This window comes from Solanum stenotomum, unplaced genomic scaffold (genome assembly GCF_019186545.1).
Source record: "Solanum stenotomum isolate F172 unplaced genomic scaffold, ASM1918654v1 scaffold17506, whole genome shotgun sequence".
NCBI classification, from domain to species: Eukaryota; Viridiplantae; Streptophyta; class Magnoliopsida; order Solanales; family Solanaceae; genus Solanum; species Solanum stenotomum.
Window position 1 is genome coordinate 70,782 of NW_026024589.1, and position 7,925 is coordinate 78,706.

Below are 7,925 nucleotides of genomic sequence, written 5' to 3' on the forward strand. Positions count from 1 at the left end.
TAGAGTGTTTAGAATCAAAAGGGAGTGAAGGTATATCTTAAAAGAACTCAAACGGAGCAACCGACTGCAAACTAGACGGGGCAGGCGACGTTGGCGCACTGAGTGGCGCAGAGTGCCAACCCCTAAACTACAGAACATGATTTGGGGCGCACTGGCTGGCGCGTCGGGCCAAGACTCAACCAAGAAAATCCGACAAAATTCTATGCTCGTTTTCTCACCCTAACTAGCCTAGAATCGAACGATTTCTTCCCCAATCACTTGGATTCGATTACTTAACATAAGTACACTCTAATCTACTCAATATATCCCTCAAAACACTCACTTTAATCTCAAGAAATTATCAAATCTCAACAAAAACAAGATTTAGAATGAACTTCAAGAACATTTATCAATAACTCATCAAGAACTCTAATCTTTCAACTTTAAGAATGAAATTGGGCTGAAAATAACATGGTTGGCGTGTGGGTGAACGAACCCAACACTATGGAAGTTTAAATACCTCTTAGGAATTAAGCCCATGGCGGAAATCCGCAACAAAACTCAAGAACCTCGACGAACGCTTTGATCCTCTCTTTTTTTTCTCTTCTTGAACTCTCAACTAAAACCCTAGACGTATATTAGGATTATAAAACTGAACCTAATCATATTAGACCCCTAAAACCTTACTAAAAATGAATTAAATTTGATTGGGTAAGGAAAAGACCAAAATACCCTTTACCATTTTCAGGTAACTTTCCTTATTTGGACAGTCTGACTTAAAAATGGCATATCTCACTCATCCGACCTTGAAACTTAGTAAACTCGGTGAAGTTGGAAAGATAATTCAAAGGCCTTTCATTTTCCATGTCATGGCATACCTAACTCATCATGTACTGAGAGTTATGGTCATTTGAAGTTGACCCAAATTAGAAGAACTTAGGAATGACTTGAATGAATTCTCTCTAGTTCTTTTTGGAACACAAGGTGCTACATCTAGTGACCTTAACACTTACGAAATTTTAAATTCCTTGGTAAAAACTTACTCACTACGAAGGATGGTTCAAGTTTTAGCTCAAAAAATTTCTGGGGTGTTACAATTTGATTATCCTTATTTGATGAAACTTGACTAATAAGTATACTGTAGATTTGTAAAATTAAAGGATATATTTTCTTATATACTCCCGTCACTACTTCTTCATTGTCGGTTTATGAGACATACTGGGTACACGTGGTTTCGTACTCATACTACACTTGTTGCACTCTTTTGTGGTGTAGATTGAATTTCAAATTCAAGCACTTTTTGTGGAGCTTTCAGAGTTGAGCTTGAGTTATCTAGGAGTTATGGTGAGCTGCTTGGTTGTTCTGTGGCCCACATCTCTCTCTGTCTTTATTTATTATTATTTTTTGTATTCAGACAGTATATTCCTTACATCTAGGCTTGTCATTTAGTTCTAGTTTAGAAGTTCTTGTACTTATGACACCAAATCTTGGATGATATTTTAGTTTTCCGCAATTTATATTTATGAAAGACTTAGTGCTCGGTATATTCTACTTGTCAAGTACTTTTCCCTTATTTATATTGAATTGAATTAGTAAAAGTATTGGATTAGCTTACCTATCGATTGAAAACATAGGTACCATCACGACTTGTAATTTTGAAGGGCCGATTTTTTAAGTATACAACTTAACAATTGTATTTACACCAACATAGCAATACTTTTTTTTTCAATTATATAGCAATATTTTTTTTTCAAAAGTAGAATTTAATTTTTTTAAAAAAATTCCAAATTAGCCACGCTTATCCCGATTTCCATAAATTTCTCCAATAATTTTACCTTCCCTAAATTATTCAAATATGTTAAAAAAATAAATCGGAACAATAAAATAAATAATAAAAAGAAAAAGAAAAATCAGAAATTAAAGCATGACAACCCACAATTTATTTTTTAATTCCTTAATTTTCTCCCCCTCTTTTATTTACCTTCCATAAATATCTCTAATATAGTTATTGCTTCTCTCTCATAATTCTAATCAAAATGAGACTCTATACCTTCACTATTCTGAAAATGTGTTCAATGGATTTTTTTCAGCACGACGGGAGATGGAATGAAACTGGTATTCACCATAATAATTGCTTCGATTATGGTTGTTTTAAAGTATATTTATTGGTTTTATTGATTTTTTTTTATAAATATATATATTGTTATAGCTTTATTGATTGGTATTTTTTGGATGGAATTTGTAAAACATAAACTATATTGTTCTCAATTGCTTTGCACCATACGTAGGTACTCGCCTATAGTTAAATTATTGGTTAATTAGTGGTTTATATATTGGTGTAGTCCATATATTTTGAATGCATATGTTTTTTAGTTAGTGGCGTATATACACCAAAATATTATGGTGTATTTTTGTTGAATTTTTATGTTATTTATCGGGTTATTCTACTAGGCACTATTATTTATTTTGTATCTACCAAAAACAAAACACCAACAAATATAAAATAAGATTTTATAAAGTTTTGTTATATGATAGTGGTTAGTTTGTTTATTGGTATTGTTTGATTAGTTTGTAGTTCAAATGATGATATATATATCAATTTGAAGTGTACACAAATTTTTAATCCTAATATACACCATAATAATTGTAAATACTAAAATTTATACCAATTCTGCATAGCATTTAAACCAGTAAATTAATTTTAGCATTCTTTATCATAAATTATACCACTATAATACACAAATATAAGTTGGATTGTTTTGAAGTATTTTATTGGTTTTATTGATTAAACGTTTTATAAACATATATTGCTATAGCTTTAGTGATTGGTGTTTTTTGGATGGGATCTTAAATATGGAGTGTAACAAGTATGTATTAGTTTTTTAATTATTATTTTTTTAGTTTGATTGCTAAAATATATAGTTCTTTTTTTTTTAATTGTTTTAAGTTTTTTTTTTGTTGTTTTTCTTGCTTGATTTTTTGTGTAAATAGATATGTTAACTATAAAAAATATTGCTTGAATGAATGCTTCGTATATTGTTTGACACACAAATTTGAATTAATTTGATTATATAAAATGATTGAAAAAATTTGGGTTAAAGTATGGTGTATATCTTGGTCTAGTTTATGTATTTCGTACTATAGTGCACTATACACCAAAATTTAATCATAATGTACAATATTGTTCAAGATAGCAATGTCAAACTATCATGTGCACTTTTTTTTTTAATTAAGTTGAAAATTGTAATTTCTTGGTTAGTTTGTGGTGTATATATTGGTGTACATCATATATTATATATTAGATTGAACTGTACACCAAAACATCACCATATTATACACCAAAACGTTACCATACTGTACACCAAAGCGTCACCATATTATATATCATTTCTAATTAATTTGTAATTTCAAAAATTATAAATAAGTGGTTGTATTATGATGTTATACATTCTTGTAGGTTAGTATGTGTCTAACTATTTATCGAAATGTATCGCAGGAATGTATGTGGATTTCAAGATTGAAGGAGTGATATATGACACAAACACCAAAAAGACGTTTACCAAATAGATACAATACTTTGTAATTAATTTTATTTTTTTATGAATGGAATTTTTACTAATACTAGTGATTTTTTCATATATATATTGGTATAATTATTTATTAATTCGATGATAAATATTGATAGATAGTTGATAATATTATGGTGTAAGGCAACATATAGTTGAAATATATAACAAATATTAATGTTATAATCATGAATTTTTACTTCATGTGCAATTTAATTATTTGTTGGTGTAAGTTATTCATTGTGATTAAAAATAATTGTACACCAAACTTAATCTACAATGTACATTATTTAATATACTTTTTTAAAAAAAGTTAAAACTATTGAACGGTGCTATGGTTTATAATAGGAATAAAATTTGATTATATTTTGGTATAAGTTATTTATTATAATTACAAAAAAATGGTCAACGATATAATACAAATTCTATACCATTTAATATACTCACCCCCCACCCCACCCCTTTTTAACTAACATATATAAAATTGAAGAGAGAAGTAAAAAAAGATCTTCCCATAATAGTTGAAATGAAATTAAAGAGAGAGAAAATAAATTCAATAGTAATTGTATGAAATTAATGAGAAACGTGTTTAAGGATAGAAATCATATTAATTAGATGATACATTTTTACTCCCTAAAAATTAGTGTCAAAATCTAAAAAGATAATTAGAAAAAACGTAATTGAAGAGAGAGAGAGAAAATTAGCATCAAATTCTAAAAAGATAATTAAAAAAAAACATAATTGAAGAGAGAGAGAGAAAAAATTAGCATCAAAATCTAAAACTGATAATTTAAGAAAAATGTAATTGAAGAGAGAAAAAAATATTTTTTACCATAGTAATTGTATCAAGTAAAAAAGAGAAAAAAAAAATTTAAGTAAAAGAAATGTATGCAATTATAATTGTGTTGATAATCTAAATGGTAAAAGTAATAAATAATGAGTTCCATAAAATAAGCCACTAAGGCACAAAAATAGGTATAAACACGTGTGAAGATATATATATTTAATAAGCTGCCATATGTATAATTAAAATGTTATTGTTATAAACAAAAAGAGTTTGAAACTGTTTAGGAGAGAGAATATTTGATAAATATTAATATCCTAATTATACTACATATAAAAGGCACAAAATATTAATAGTATGAGAGAGAAAAATCTGTAAAACAAAATTAAATTAAATACAAAATTAAATGTTTGTTATGTATGTAATTTAAAAACTTAGTTTGTAATTAAATATAAATATATTGATATTTTGTTAATAAAAGTCTTAAGGGGTATATTTTTGTAATTTTCACTTATTATTATTATTATTATTATTATTATTATTATTATTATTATTATTATTCACTATTTATTTTGCAACTGAACTTTGTTGAAACTAAATTTGACAGGTTGTGAAATATGAATCCTTACAAAATCATTACAGCTGTGGGATTTTTTTGCTTTTTTCGACAAAAGGATATATATCCCCTCTTCCGCTGAAATATTTGACATTGTAGTATTGTCTCTTGTATGCACTCAGCACTACCTTATAAATGAGTTAGAGTGTTCGAATCGAAATAATAAAGTGTTATATGAAAGTTAATTCAGATGACAAATAATAAGATAATTTGATTTTCCAAACAATACTCTTGAAATGATAAAATTATGAACGTTATTGTGATATAAGAAAAAATGAATTTTTGTATATAAAAGTTCAAAGTAAAAAGATAGATATGAAAGAGTTTTTTCTATCAAAAAAACTTTTCAAAAAAAATATAATTATTAAAGAATTTACATTAGAAAATTCAGGACAAATGCTATCACCGATTGGATTTCTTAGACAAACAATGCATGAAACTTGAACCTTTTTCGAGAAATAGTTCTTCAAGAAACATCGATCTTTAAAAAAATGTCATAAATGGCTTATGATAGATTGATAAGGTTTATGATAGAGTGGTAAGTAATTCTTTATCCCTAATTAGAGGTATATTGAATTCGAGTCTTCTAGAATACGGAGTCACTTTTGTTAGAAAACGTTTTACTTTCACATATAAGATTTTCTTATATAAATTCAAATTTAATCGAACTACAATATAAACATCCATAGGGAAATAAATTGATGCCTAGAAAGGGCTTCGAAGCATGTGATAAAAACTTATTTCAATGACAATTTGATACACTATTAATGTTCATCACAAAAAGAAGAAATGCAATATTTTTTAAAGATAAAATTATATATGTAGAATCTTCGAAGACTGAAGGACCACCTAGCTATGAAAATTATATTTCAATTATGTAGAATATAATGTTCATGCATATGAACAATTTATACGAAATATATTATGTGATATGAATATATGATCGAATTAGCGAAAGATTTATTACCTCCAAATACATTGCATAGACAATTATATAGTGAATTATTATAAATAATTATAGCATTATTATTATTTGGTGTATGTTAATCATTAATTTAATTATATAGTAGTGGATGATTTAATTGAGATGTGTTGGAATAGTCTGTTGATAATTGAATGCATTTATTGGAGCAGTGAATTATTTTTGGAGTTAGGAAGGTCCTGTATCTTGCAGAGTTCTTCAAATTAAGGGAATCCATTTTCATTAATGGACACATTTAATGATGTAGTTGTATTAATTTAGCTTTCTATGCTTATTGGATGTTTGGATGTTGATGGTGGCTGCTACTCATTTTCCAACGACAAGTGAGGTCGGGAGACGGTAGAAGATAAAATTATTTTAATAGATCATCAATTCAAATTTTTCTGAGTTTATACTTCTTCACCGCTAATTTAAGTCAATATTTCAAAATTCAAACCTGTTCATTTTTTAAAAGTAGAAACTAAATTTTAACTAAAAAAAAAAAGAACTTTATATTTTCGAGTTAGGTCCGTATTTTTCTTACAGAGTTTACTACATTCTAAAAAGGTTTACTTTTCGATTACATTTGCAAGGGTAGTTAAATTTTGATTAGCCACTCAAAAATCTATCGCCCCACCTAATTTTTAGATATAAGACACTTTATCATTCGAAATAATAAAAATTTGGATTAATGAATTCCGAACATCAAATAAAAAAATCGGATCAACTACTACTCTATATTTTGCTTATCAGTACATACAAAAGTTTTAAAAACAAAGAAAGGTAAAAAGGAATCGAGATCGCCCGGCTCAAAGAAGTACAAAAATCTACCTGGATATTCACTTTTGACTTTTCCAGAAACAAAAGAATGAAATACAAATGACTTTTGAGCCAAAAAGGTGACAAAAGTGAATTAGTTCATTAGCTTGTCCAACTGTTTGAATGTGCGATATGAAATTAAACTTTTATTTGGATATATATAATTTAAATTTCTTAAGTAAGCTGTGGAAATTATCAAAAGTTTTTCAATGCTTATATAATCGTTACTAAATAAACAAACAACAATTCATAAACAAAATATCAGAATATCCTAAGTCATCGTATTGATAAATCATCTATCTTTAAATGAGTCGGACGGAACAAAAGAATGTGATCTAGTTTAGCAGCGTATGGGTGTATAGTAGGGGTAGCTAGCTGCATGATCCGACGCGTGGGCGGGCGAGACCAAAACAAAAGCAATAAACATGATGATTAACATCATATGAGTTTCAATCATTTCTCCTCCTTTCCATCTCACTACACGCCGGCTCTCTTATGTTTTTCGAAAATTCGATCAGAAGCGGAGTCAGAATTTTAAGGATTTGAGTGACGTGGGAATATATTAGGTATTATTTCTGTCTCATTTTATATGTCATCCCTTTCTATAAATAGCTAGATCACAATACTTGTCATTTTATAAAATATATGCATAAATTATCATATTTTGCTTATTATACCTTTGATAGATTAATTTAATTAATCTTGAAAATGTACTCATCATTTATTATAAAGTTGACTTAAAAAAACAATAAATAAGGATAGAAAGGTAAAGTTACTTCATTTTTTTAATGCAAGTGCAAAATAAAAATATGACATATAAAATGGGACGGAGGGCGTAACATTTTTTTCTATCATGCTCACACATTTGAAAAATTCTTACTAAGGGCCCGTTTGGCAATGCGATATGGTATCATGATATGGAATTATGATATGATATCATGATATGGAATCATGAGATGAAATTGAAGGTTTGTTTGGACATGCGATATGAAATTTTTGTGTTGTATATTTTCTCATAAACATAAAAATTTCATAAGTTGTAAAACTATTAAAATAGCCCCAATTGTTTATTCAGTCTTATCAAATAAACAAAAAATTATACAATCGCATAATAAATTATTACAAAGTTATTTGTTTTCCACTTAAGTAATTGTTTCATCTAACTTTAATTTAATAAAAAAAATTGAACATAAATTGTAC